Below are 11703 nucleotides of genomic sequence, written 5' to 3'. Positions count from 1 at the left end.
TAGTCTTAATGAAAGTTAATGAAAAGGATCCCTCCTCCTCTTATGGACTACTATGCCTTCAGCTACTTGCAGTCTCTCTTATCTTTCCGTGCAACGCTGCAGAGCTTGGAGATGAGCAATGAGCAACTCAGCAGGGTTTTTACCACTCGTCAACTGTTATTTAATGGAAAGGCACTTCAATCACATTTAATCACACTAATCAGAGTGAGAAAAACTCCCAGTGAATGTTTCAACTCAATTGCACACAGCTTCTACTTGCAACATTTTGCCTTGATGTAGCAGGACTGGGGAGACGTTCGTCTTTTATGTGCAGTTAGGAGATGGTTTGATTTGGCTACTTCCTCTGTCAGAATTATCATCACGACGGTCCTTTTGCATATGTCAAGTCATGCCTTTGGAAATGTCACTTTGAGCGAGGCAGCAGTAGCTCGCTGTCTGCATTTTGATTGCTCGCATGCATAAAGTCCAGACTGTGGAGGAGGATTGCATATTCATAATCAATACCAAAATACTGACACCCCCGACTCATCAGTCATTCTGCATCACACAGCAAACTATGAATGTCTTCTTCTAGTGCAGTCACTGGGGACTGAGGACTTTAAAGTAAGATCTGCTTTTGAATTCAGTGCTGTCATGAACTGTTTGGCTACCCCTCAGATCATGTTTGTCTGGTTAATTCCACAAGATTAAATGTTAAGCATTTGGATAGGGGCTTTTTATTTAAGAGTAAGGCAAAAATAAATCAAAATTCATTTGATGATCCTCTGAATTCGGTTGATCTGTCATAAACGTGTAAATATATATATATATATATATATATATATATATATATATATATATATATATATAGCAACAAAAGATATTACCTGTTGGGATTCTTTTTAAGTTTGATGATGTGTCTGCCTTGAATGAATGTGTGTGATTATTAATGTTTCTGGATGGAGTTACTTTCTCTCATGGGAAACATTTTAAATGATGATTTAAATGATAAAATGTAGCCACAGTGCACATGCATTAAATATGCATGTAGTCATGTAACACACAAGTGTGTGTGATGTGAGAGTAGAGCGAGTGTGTGCATGGTATGCATAATGTGTGGTTTGGTGTGCGCATGCATTCTTGTGTGAATTTGTGCACATGTACGCGTGAGTCTGGCTGACTCCGGCGGCAGGCTTGAAATTAAAACCGTATGCGTAACGCGGCTCATGATTGGACTGGAATTAAAACAAAAGGCAGAAGGGCGCACTGAGAGAGAAAAAAACACACAGAGAGAGGAAGAACAGAGAGTGGAGAGAGGAGGGGGAGCAGAAGTGTATTGTCTGAGAGGGGAAGGAGTGAGCGATTGCTTCTGCTGCAGTCCTACGGCTTGTGTCTGCTCTGTTTCCTATCAGAATGTCAGGCGGACCTTTCCCATTGGCTCGCTTCTGTCAGCAGTCTGCTTAAATGTGAAAGCAATTGGGGAAATTGCTGGAGTCAAAGAAACATCTCAGAAAATCTCTGATGAGCTGGAGAGTGCATGTGTGCATGCTGACACACACACACACACACACACTTGCCATGTCTTTTCTTCTCCCCGACATTAAAACACACACACACAGCTGAGTAGTTCTCGCCTCTGATGGCTAAGATCATGTCAAACCACTGTCGTTTCAAGTCTCAGTTGTCCTTTGTGGCGCGTAGATTTCCATCTTCATCTTTGATAACTCATGTGAGTCGACATGAAGGACATAAGATCCATTTAATGTAGGTACTTTAGTTCGTAAATCACTGAATTGATGCTTTAAGTAGGCCCATTCGATTAACTCTGAGACACAAATGCTCCCGTGGATCACAATTTATTTAGGCGCAGAATGAACAGCAAATATCTGCATACAGTTTAAGAGTCGGCGGTCTGCAGCGATCTACAAATCCCTTCGGGCGTTTCTGAAGGCATTCCCCTCTCCTCTCACCTCCCATAACCCTGGGTATGGAACATCTGCTTTCTCCATTCAGTTGGAGCTTGCTGTTTTAATAGCTCTGGGCATCTTGCCTTGAAAGGGAGAGGGAGAAAAAAAAGTTTCTGGCCGGGGCCCCTGGCTTTTCTCATTAGCAGTCTATCCCAGTGATGCATAGGAGCCCAGAGCTTTGCTGAGAGAGTTCTCACTGGTCAGCCTTCCCCTTTGTGGACTGCAGCCTTGACCTGTTCCCATCTCACAGTGTGTGTGTGTGTGTGTGTGTGTGTGTGTGTGTGTGTGTGTGTGTGTGTGTGTGTGTGTGTGTGTGTGTGTGTGTGTGTGAGTGTGTGTTTCTGTCTGTGTGCATCATGGTCATTTCCATAAGAAAGGAGTGCAGAGAAGGGACAGGGGCCACATTTTCTTTCTCCGAGGCGGCTGCAGACGCGGTTCATGGGGCACAAGGGCGACCTCATCCATCATGTTGTGAATAGTCTGGAATTATCGCCCCGTGTTTCTGGACATCACGTGATCAAGAGATTTTTGACAAAGGTCATCTTGGGTACAGGAAAGTTGGGGTGGGCCCTTTAAGAGACATTTGATTCTGCTAAATAAAGACATGTCAGTTTCAAATATAGCTTGTGTGGCTTTAGCACTCATCTATTTCTGGGACCCTTTTGCACGGTAGTGTGTCTATATACTATAACGTATTATATAACTGTGTCGCTGGCTCACAGTGGAGCCAGTGTTGAAATGCAACGATTTTATATCTTTACAATTTCATCTTCCCAAAAAATCCATAACTGCGTCACATGTGTTTCTTTTTTAAGCTCACAGTATCGGCTGCATGCTTCAGCAATTACCTTGGAAATATGTCTGTCCGTTCTCTGCGGCCGCTTGGAGGTTTGAAGAACAGGGAGGGGGCGGTCCGGAGGCCGGCGGGCGGAGCTGGCTGCAGCTGTTTCGATTGGTCGGGAGTGACGTTTCTGGAGCCAGTTCCTGGTCTGTCTGCTCTCCGGGAGGAGGAGAGCGAGAGACTGCGGTGTTGTTATTTGAACAAAATGGCTGCGAGACCACTGTCAACGAGAGCTCACTGAACGCCTACCATGACTGTCCGCTCCGCTGTCTGGATCCACACAGAATGTATTTCCCCGGAGTCGTTTCTCACGTTGCATTCGCGGTAGCCAGCCCGTCGCTAGTCGTCCAGCCGGCGACCTAAACAAAAACATTTCTTTTGCACTTTAAAACAAGTTGGCTGGCTGTCTGACGGCCGTCGGCTTGCTCTTTTTACGCGAGAACTCATCGGCGATTTTTTAACGAAAACTGCCTGATTTCCCCGGTTAACGGTCATAACGACCGACGACTTACAACGTCAACCAGCTAACGTTAGCTTATATTATTTAGCTGCTTTTTAAAAGTCATTTTATTCGCGTTCGCGTTTTTGGGGGGATTTGTTTTGTTTTTGTTGTTAGTGGTGCTTCGTTCCCCTCCCCGCCCCCTCCCGCCATTATATCGTGACGTTTTAACAAATGTTTTTTTTCGACAGTAGTAATTTCACGGCGTATTTGGATTTTTTTGGTTGAAAGCATAAGTTACCGTACTCGCTGTGTGTATATCTTGGCTTCGTAGCCGTTGTTTACCTCGGTATCTTGTCACCAAGCTGCTCCAGCAGCGGTCGGCTTATCTGCCAAGTCTGACTTTAATTGCGACTGAATCTCTGCTCCATCTCTTTACGGGTAACTAAAGAAAAGACATCGGAGAATGCTTTTCTGCCATGCACCGACTCTTCACTGAAAGCTGCCAAAACCGTGGTTAACGCAAGGTGAGTCTCCAAGTGAATAGCCTTGATTTATCGATGACTGTTATGGATGCTGCTCGGTGTTTTGAAAATCAAAATGTGATTTTGTGGGCTAGAGGAAAGTGGTCAGAGTGTAGCGGCGACATGAAATAACGTGACTGTGACAATATTATGTTTCGGAGCATTAGTCAAACCCGGGGCTCTGTGGCGCAGCCCATCTCGATTCAGTCCAGCTACGACTGCGACGTTAACGCTACAGCAAGTGTCACGTAATTAAAACACCCATTAACAAGTCCCTGTGCGTATTTGTGGTGTCCAGGCTTCTGCGGTTTCTTCACAGTATCCAAGTTATTAAGTGTATTTGACTTCCCAACAACCAAAGTGTTTTTTGAGGTGCGTCCCCTGGAAAATTAAGAATAGGGATGTTGGATCGAAAACCCAATAGTAACGACTGACTGATCAGTGGTTTTCTCCCGTGTGCTGCTGTTGTTTATTAATAATGGCCGATTAGTAAATTAATTTTGTGTTTATTAGAATGGTCTTGACATGAAAATCCTGGGAACTTTTCTGTTATATCATAGCTCTTCCATGATTGGCTGAGTGGACTGGAACACACTCGCTACATGTGAGCGTAATGTGATGGTTTCTTGAGCCTATTTTGCATTGCCTTTTTTTCTTGCTTTTTCTGTATTTATTAGATGGTACTGATGTGTTAGCAGGCTTCTTTTTTTTTATCACACTGTGCTATATCTACAAGTTGATCGCTGACAGAAAATGACCGTATTATGACAGCAGGACTGTTTTGTTTTGTGCCTGCACATTGACACTGCAGTGTTTTCTCAGTGTGACACATTCTTGCATTTTATCCCCGATTGTTCCATTGTCACTCCTCTTTAGTCTTTGGCTGCTTCTGTCGCTGTATCACATTCTGTATCTTGCATATTCCACTTTACTAATTCCAAGTACATTATTAAACATAGCTGTCCTGCGTCGCTTCCATCCACCCCCCCTCCCGGCTTGGTGAGAAAGCTGGAGATACTGATTGAACTGTCGCTTTCCATTGCATCCCCCCCTTCCTGCATCCTGTCCCCAGGCACTGGAGTACAGCTTTTAATATCTCCTCCGTGTGTCTTAATTGAAGTACATAATTTCCCGATCAATTTCAAACCCCCCTTTTCATCCCCCCCTCCGCTTCTGACATCTCTGTCAGCACTGTCTTATCTCTATCGTCACACACCAGTGAGGTGATGAAATGAAAAATGCACGTGAACAGTAGTGGCACACATACATGTACATTTTCAGTTGGATGGGGAGACTTTTGGGTAATTAATTTGCATACATACACAATTTTGCTCATATTCCTTCTCGTCCTTTTCTGTACATGTCTGTGCCATGTCTTCAAATGTAGTCGCAACTACACACGTGGAATGCCTGTTTTTTTTTTTTTTTGCCATGGGAGTGTGTGAACATTTATGTCAAGCTCAAAGCCCTGGCAGGTGGTTCATGCCCTGCAGTTGTTCAGGTCGTGAGCTGCCTCCTGCATAACCTAAGTACCCATCTGACTCACAGACTCACATACTCACAGAGCCCCGTTCTTACCCAGGGTCAGGGGTCCTCCTCCCTTCCATGCGTATGTTCATCTTTCCAAAAGGCTGAACAGCACGCAGTCAGGGGGAGGCTGTAAAAAGATGTTGCAGGGGTCCCTGTATGTAAAATGAGTGAATAGGGAGAGAGAAAGAGACCTAAACCATAGTGGAAGGAGAAGGGAGTCTGCTAGTTTTCTCAAATACCATACAGTTAGGCTTACCCTCCCTAGAAATAACTAATTGACACGATAGCTACCACTACTGCCACAGCAGGCAGCTTATCTGGACCGCATGAGGGCAAATATGGGGTGTGAATAGGCATTAGGACACCGTCACTGGAGGATACCCCTGAGGCAAGACATGCTGTGTTGCAGTAAGGTTTCTCATTATGAAGGTTCTTATAAAGGTTTGTCTACGGAAAAGTATAAAAGGTTTGACTTTTGTACCTTTTGTTCTACAGGAAAGCATAAATTATGTACTGGGAAGACATGGATAGCATTTATGGTCTATGGAGAGTGTGGATCTTCTGTGAATGTATGCCAACATCTGCAAATCCAGACACTGAAATTGCAGAACTCTAAATTATCTCAATCTATAATTGGTTCCTTCCCAGTGCAACAAGACCCAAAATGAGAAATTCAGTATCTCACTGGGGCCCAGACTCAATGAATTACATTGCTACTTGTGCCATTTTGGCAGCGCACTTGCAGGAAACCCATAACCCTTGTTGGCTCTGGATCCAACCAGGCTGTAGGCTGTTGGCATCTAGACATTGTTATGATTAGAGTATATTATTACAACGCCATGAGGACAAACCCTGGCAGTAACTCAATCTGCAACTCCTTATCACTGAGGAGGCAGGGTCATTTGTTTAAAAGGAAACTGCAAGCTTGCTTCTCCTCATCTGACCCTTTACAGACAAAACATGAACACTAGTCTAGTCCTCAGGTTGCTAGCTCGGTTTCCTTTACGGGGCTAAATGTTTCTGGAATGGACCTGCTTGTCCGATGTCACTGTATCCTCCATACGCAGTGTTGTTGTTTTTTTCAGAAGTTTTATTTCTGTATCGTAGTTAGTCTCTTTGCCCTCGTCTGCAAATTAGAATAAACAAAGTTATTTCCATCCCCCATCAGATGTTGTGTGTTTGTAAATCCCACTTAGTTTTGCTTCAGAAAAGTGACTTGTGTAATCTATCCTTTCTTTCCTGTCATTGACCTTAGCCCAAGTCTGTCCACGGTTGTTACTGAGCTGGTTGCTTTTTAAACAACTAACACCGTCCTGATAGATTACACACTTAACAGTGCCGCATGGTGCTCCTGCAGTAGGAAGGCGTTGACAGCAGAATCAGCTGGATTCAGTGGGAGTCTGCCAAAAGCCATTACCCTCTTCCTTTGCTCGATAGGGGTGGGGGGGAAATTGATTCTTATATGCATCGCGATGCGAACGTGGACGATTGTGTCGATTCACTAATCGATTTTCTAAATATTAATTGCGAGACTATTGTTTACGGAACGTAAAAGGCGGAACTTGGAAATGCAGCGCCCAGACAATCTTTAGCGTTGCACATAACAGAGACACGGCTGGTAGAGAAATCCGACCGGCACCCACTGCATTTAAACCGATAATGTTTCATCATTAATGGCCGACATAAACACTATTACTGCTTTGTACATGTTGTGGAAGTCCCAGATACACCAGGAAAATAAACGTTGTCCTGTCTGAGTTTATACCTTTACCCGAAGGGGGATCGGTGAATCTCATATTCACAGCAGCAGTCGCTTTCAAAAAACGATGTTGTGATTTTATTTAAATATATGGATAATGAGTATGCCGAAGCAACGACTATTGGGGAAAAAGTCCGATGTCATGGTTTATTAAGTCTCTCTGTTGAGACGATATGCAAATAACTTTAAAAATGCTTGTTTTGGCGATGGCGTTTGGCTAGCTTAGAGCTAAGCTAAGCTAACTCCGTAGCGGCTACATAAACACTGAACGTAACATCGTCTCGGTAGCGACCTTGTTTCTACCACGGACAGTCTCTGGTTTGTACTCTCAGGGATATGCTCATTGCCTGTAACAGGAGGATTTTGTGTTCATAGAAAATCATCTATTTGTGACAAAGAAAAGCCTTTTCTTTAAGAAAATATTAGAGAAGGTAATTAACCTGTTGATTTTCTTTAATGATTATCACAAAAGTAGGAAGTGACTAACAAACTCTGAGTCATGCATGGAAATGTCCACACAAAAAATTGTTGCATCGAGATGCAACGATAATCGGTTTAGAACCGAATCATTGACCTTGGAATCGAATCGTTGGGGGGCCAAGAGATTCGCACCCCTACTGCTCGATGGGCGGCTATTTTGAAGTCAAGGAGGGTAATACATGGACTTGCCCAGCAGTTGCGTTTGGTGTGGCCATTGTACTAAATGAGTAGTGTTTGTGCATGTGTGTGAGTGCCAGCAAGGGATGAGGTTGTGTTGACTGTGGTGTTGGCACTAGTAAGCCAGTAGTAGCCAAAAAAAAATAGTTGCACCCTAAGTTTGATTTGGCCAGATTGACATTTTCTGTTGGGTGTGTGTTGTGCTTTGTTTTTGTAAGTCTGTGTTTGTGGTGTACACGATTGGTGACTGGGTCTTCATGGTTTATGCGACCTGGATATGCTTTGATATGAGGCGGTGATCTAATCTTATCTTCTAGTGCTACCAGCCTTAAATTTCACACTTCCTGATTGCAAGGTTGTAGGAGCTAAACCTGCAAACATTGGTTGACCTCCTGCTCCTGTACATCATTATGTCACACACACGGGTTTTGCATGAAAATGGTATGGGAGAGTTGTAACCAAAGAGTCCTATGGGTGGTTTGGGGGTTTCTGTAACACCCCTCTTCTTGTCCAACTTGTGTGCCGATGGAGGGGGCAGGAGCTTAGGGGGCCCACCAAGGGTAAACCAGGCCGGGATGGAAGCAGGGGGATGGGGGAAGTGAAGTTGAAACTGGCGAGCTGCTGCCTGTGAGTCTTGGCAGGGGTCCAAGGGAATGTTCAATGTGCCAGGGTTCGGTCGGGGCCTCCCTTCCCTCCCTCTGCTCCATGTCGGCTAATTGGAGAGACGTGTAGAGAAGGAGAGGGCCATCACATGGAGGATAACAGAGGATATGCACGGCATCCAACCTACAGTGTTCCTTTTTCCTGCTCCAAAACCGGCATTAGACAGCCTTAATCATTATTTAAAAGTACTTGGACCCTACAGCACTACCAAAGCCTTCAGACACAGCTATGTAAATAGCACAAGCATGCCCTGCTTGCCCCTATGCTGAGGCCATGGCCTAGGCTAGTATTCTCAGGTCATTTGTTTGCTGTCTTGGAATGTTTTATCGCCACAATCAACTTGAGTACAATCAATTCATTGTAAAAGTGTTTAGATTTACTTTGCATATTTTGATTGTCACAGCACATTTTAAGGACTTAGTTTAATTAAATAGAAATTAATTGCTGGAAATTACCATCAAAACATTTCCTGTGCTGTTTGAGTTGTGACCCTGTTGATTGATTTTCAAAAGTTCAATAAAACAAAAGTAGCTATTTTTTTTTACTCTAGATAGAACCATGTCCACACTAGCTTTCTTTGGTGTTTCTACAGCTCTCCTTTTTTTCTAATCCTCATCTCTGCCCTCCTTAGCACGGCACTCTCTCTATTTCAGAGTCTTTGTTACTGCTTACACTGTTGACAGCCAGGGAATTGTTGACTGGCATTTATATAGGTCAGGGGAAGGCAACCTGAGGTACGTGTGCCACCATTGGCACATGATATCTTAACCAATGATACACTAGCAATAAGTGTACAGCAGAGGTTGTTTTTTTAGTGCCAAATTGATTCTTTTACACCTCTTTTTCACAGCTACAAAAGTTGTATGGCCTGTTAATTATATTACATTATATTTTTTCTTCTTCCCCATCCGTGAAGATGCACCTTTTTTGCAGGATTTGTTAAGTTTATTGAGGAAAACTCAGGAAACTGAGGAACAAGATTGGTTTTCATTGGATTTCAACTCAGATGTGGACATTTTCATAAGGATGGTAGCCTTCTAGTGTCCTCATCATGGGAGAGAACGTTTTTTTTTAAATGTTACTTTGTATGTTGCCTATATGGACGGAATAAAACAACAGAGCTATTGGAGATGCAAGTTTTGATGTTGTGTCATAATTAAACTTAATGTTAATCATAATGTTGATATGACACCTATAGACCTATGTGGTTAGCTGCAGGTTAACAACCCCTTTTAGATGGCCTTTTTGTTGCGGGAGTATTCCGCCGTTATTCCGCGCCGTCGTCAGTTTAACGCTCGCCAAGGTGGAACAGAATATTACTCCTCTGAGATGGCAACGGAGGTCGTCACAGAGCCGCATCAGAAGCGAGGCGAGACAAGTCGATATGGCATGCTATCTAAAGGCTCCGAGCACCCGAGGCGGAAAAGACGTGACGTAGACGTTACCAGGGCTTTCTGCCATTAGGGCGGAATCGTCTGCCTAAAAGGGGCTACTGTAAACTGAATGGTGATCACGCTACAGTATGGATCGCTAACAGCCAAGCACTGTTTTCTGTGGCCATGATATGAAGCTTAATGAATGAGTGTATGTTTACTGGGGCTCAGTTTTGGTCTTTAGTTAAAAGTTTGAGGAACTCCCGCTTAAGGTTAATCATGAGAGGCCAGGCATTCCATTAATGCTAATAGCACCTCATAACTATCCAGACCTTTTCGACAGGGATTCACCTCACAGCCTCTAAGCTTCCAGGCTGGCACGCAGATTAAAACAAATACGCAAAATATGCACACCGTGCACAACTACTTATTCTCATAAACACAAAGCAGTCATGAGCAAAGACAAACGCATACACCAACACACTTGGCTTGACAGCTTCTTCTTGAATTCAATAAGCTTTAGCTGTGGTGCTGGCAGGGAGCAGACCTGCTTGGTCTTGTGCATTGTGCTGTTTTCCTATTTAATGAGCTGCCATCGTGTAAAAGTTTCATATCGACTTGGCAGAGGAAGCAGGCAAGACACTGAGAGCTAATTTTCTGGAGGCAAACCTCAAAGCTGTTATTTATAACGCAGGTCTGCCCCACTATCTCACTATCTGATTCTTTGACTTTCTCTCTCCATCTTGCGTTGCCCTTCATCACCGCTCTCGTCCCCCCCACCCGTTCACCTTCAATCAGTCCATCGTCTACAGTTTCCACCAACCAAGAATATTCTGCTCTGGTTCATGAAGCAAGTCCAGTCTAGTAGTGATAAACTATGCTGTGTATCTTCACAAGCCACTCTCTCCACCTGCTGAAAGCAAAGCTGGTATGCTCTGAGTGCTCGCAAACCAAGCGTCAGGCTGTTAGTGTGACTGAGGGATGGAAACTCACACAAAAACATTGTTATTGCTGCTCATCAACTGTGGAATTTACGGGCTTGTTTCCCCCCCAAGCCGTTCAGGTCGAGTAAACACAAACGCACACCTACACACAATTGTGGAGAGCAGTTGAGGTCTGTCGCAGTGGTAGGTTTTTAGGAATTATTCTCTCTGTTAGGGCTGTCTATGATAAGGTTCCATGTGGAAAAGCTCAGGAGAGCCCTGTGGCTTCTCTAATGCCACAGGAATGGCTGGCTGGCTGAATGGTAATGTCGGTGGAGAGTGACATTCTCTAGCGACGAACCTGACCATATACTTTTTTTTTTGCTGAGAGGAAAGTCTCCTCTTCTCCCTCCTCCCCCCTCCTTTGTGATTGGTGTTGTGTCTGCAGTTGATCTGACAGACTTTCAGAACACGTGCAGCTGCATGTTTCCTCGCTGCTCTTACCCCTTTCAAGTTCTCTCGCGGTGTCTCTCTCTCTCTCTTTGTCTCGCTCAGTCTTCACAAGAGCTTACCTCTTTTTTTTACTCCCTTATATTCTATTTTTCTATCACCTTTCTATGATTTTCCCCCTCACCCCTTGTTTTTCTCCCTGCATGTCTAGATACCAGCGATCAATGTGCGTGGATATTTTGGTTCCTCTTTCTCCCCCGTCCTCGCACCCTCCCATCTCTCCTCGTCTGCCAGCCTCAATACTGCTCTGTTCAGTTTTCTTCCCAACTCCTCCATTTCTCCAGTGAGGTTTCTTTCCGTCTTTTCCCTCTTCCAGCATAGTCTCTCTTCATTCTCTCTGTGCCCTATCTGGTTCTCCGGCGGCTGTCGTTCTTAATTGGTGTTGCTCTGCGTCTGCTTTCATCCTCCGCCTGTTTTTCCTCCTTCCTCTCACCCCCTCCCCCTCCTCATCTCTTCTTCTTCTTCTCCTCCTCCCACCTCCCTCTCCTCTGCATCCTTGGCAGAAAAAGAAAAAGACAGGCATCAGACAGACAGCCTC

At 44.3% G+C, this 11703-nt stretch overlaps 1 protein-coding gene across 4 annotated transcripts in view; it reads left to right on the top strand.

Moving 5' to 3' along the window:
- Nucleotides 1–2993: 2993 nt before the first annotated feature.
- Nucleotides 2994–11703, top strand: part of tnrc6c2 (trinucleotide repeat containing adaptor 6C2) — a 59695-nt gene continuing 50985 nt past the window's right edge. For 3 of the 4 annotated variants that reach the window (XM_084006338.1, XM_084006337.1, XM_084006335.1), the window contains exon 1: nt 2994–3753. The gene's annotated coding sequence lies outside the window, so the exon portion shown is untranslated. The remainder of the gene's footprint in view (nt 3754–11703) is intronic. The other variant, XM_084006336.1, reaches the window with a different exon arrangement.

Source organism: Eutrigla gurnardus (genome assembly GCF_963514095.1).
Source record: "Eutrigla gurnardus genome assembly, chromosome: 3".
NCBI classification, from domain to species: Eukaryota; Metazoa; Chordata; class Actinopteri; order Perciformes; family Triglidae; genus Eutrigla; species Eutrigla gurnardus.
Note: the sequence above shows the minus strand (reverse complement) of the source record. Positions and strands in the feature narration are given on the sequence as shown.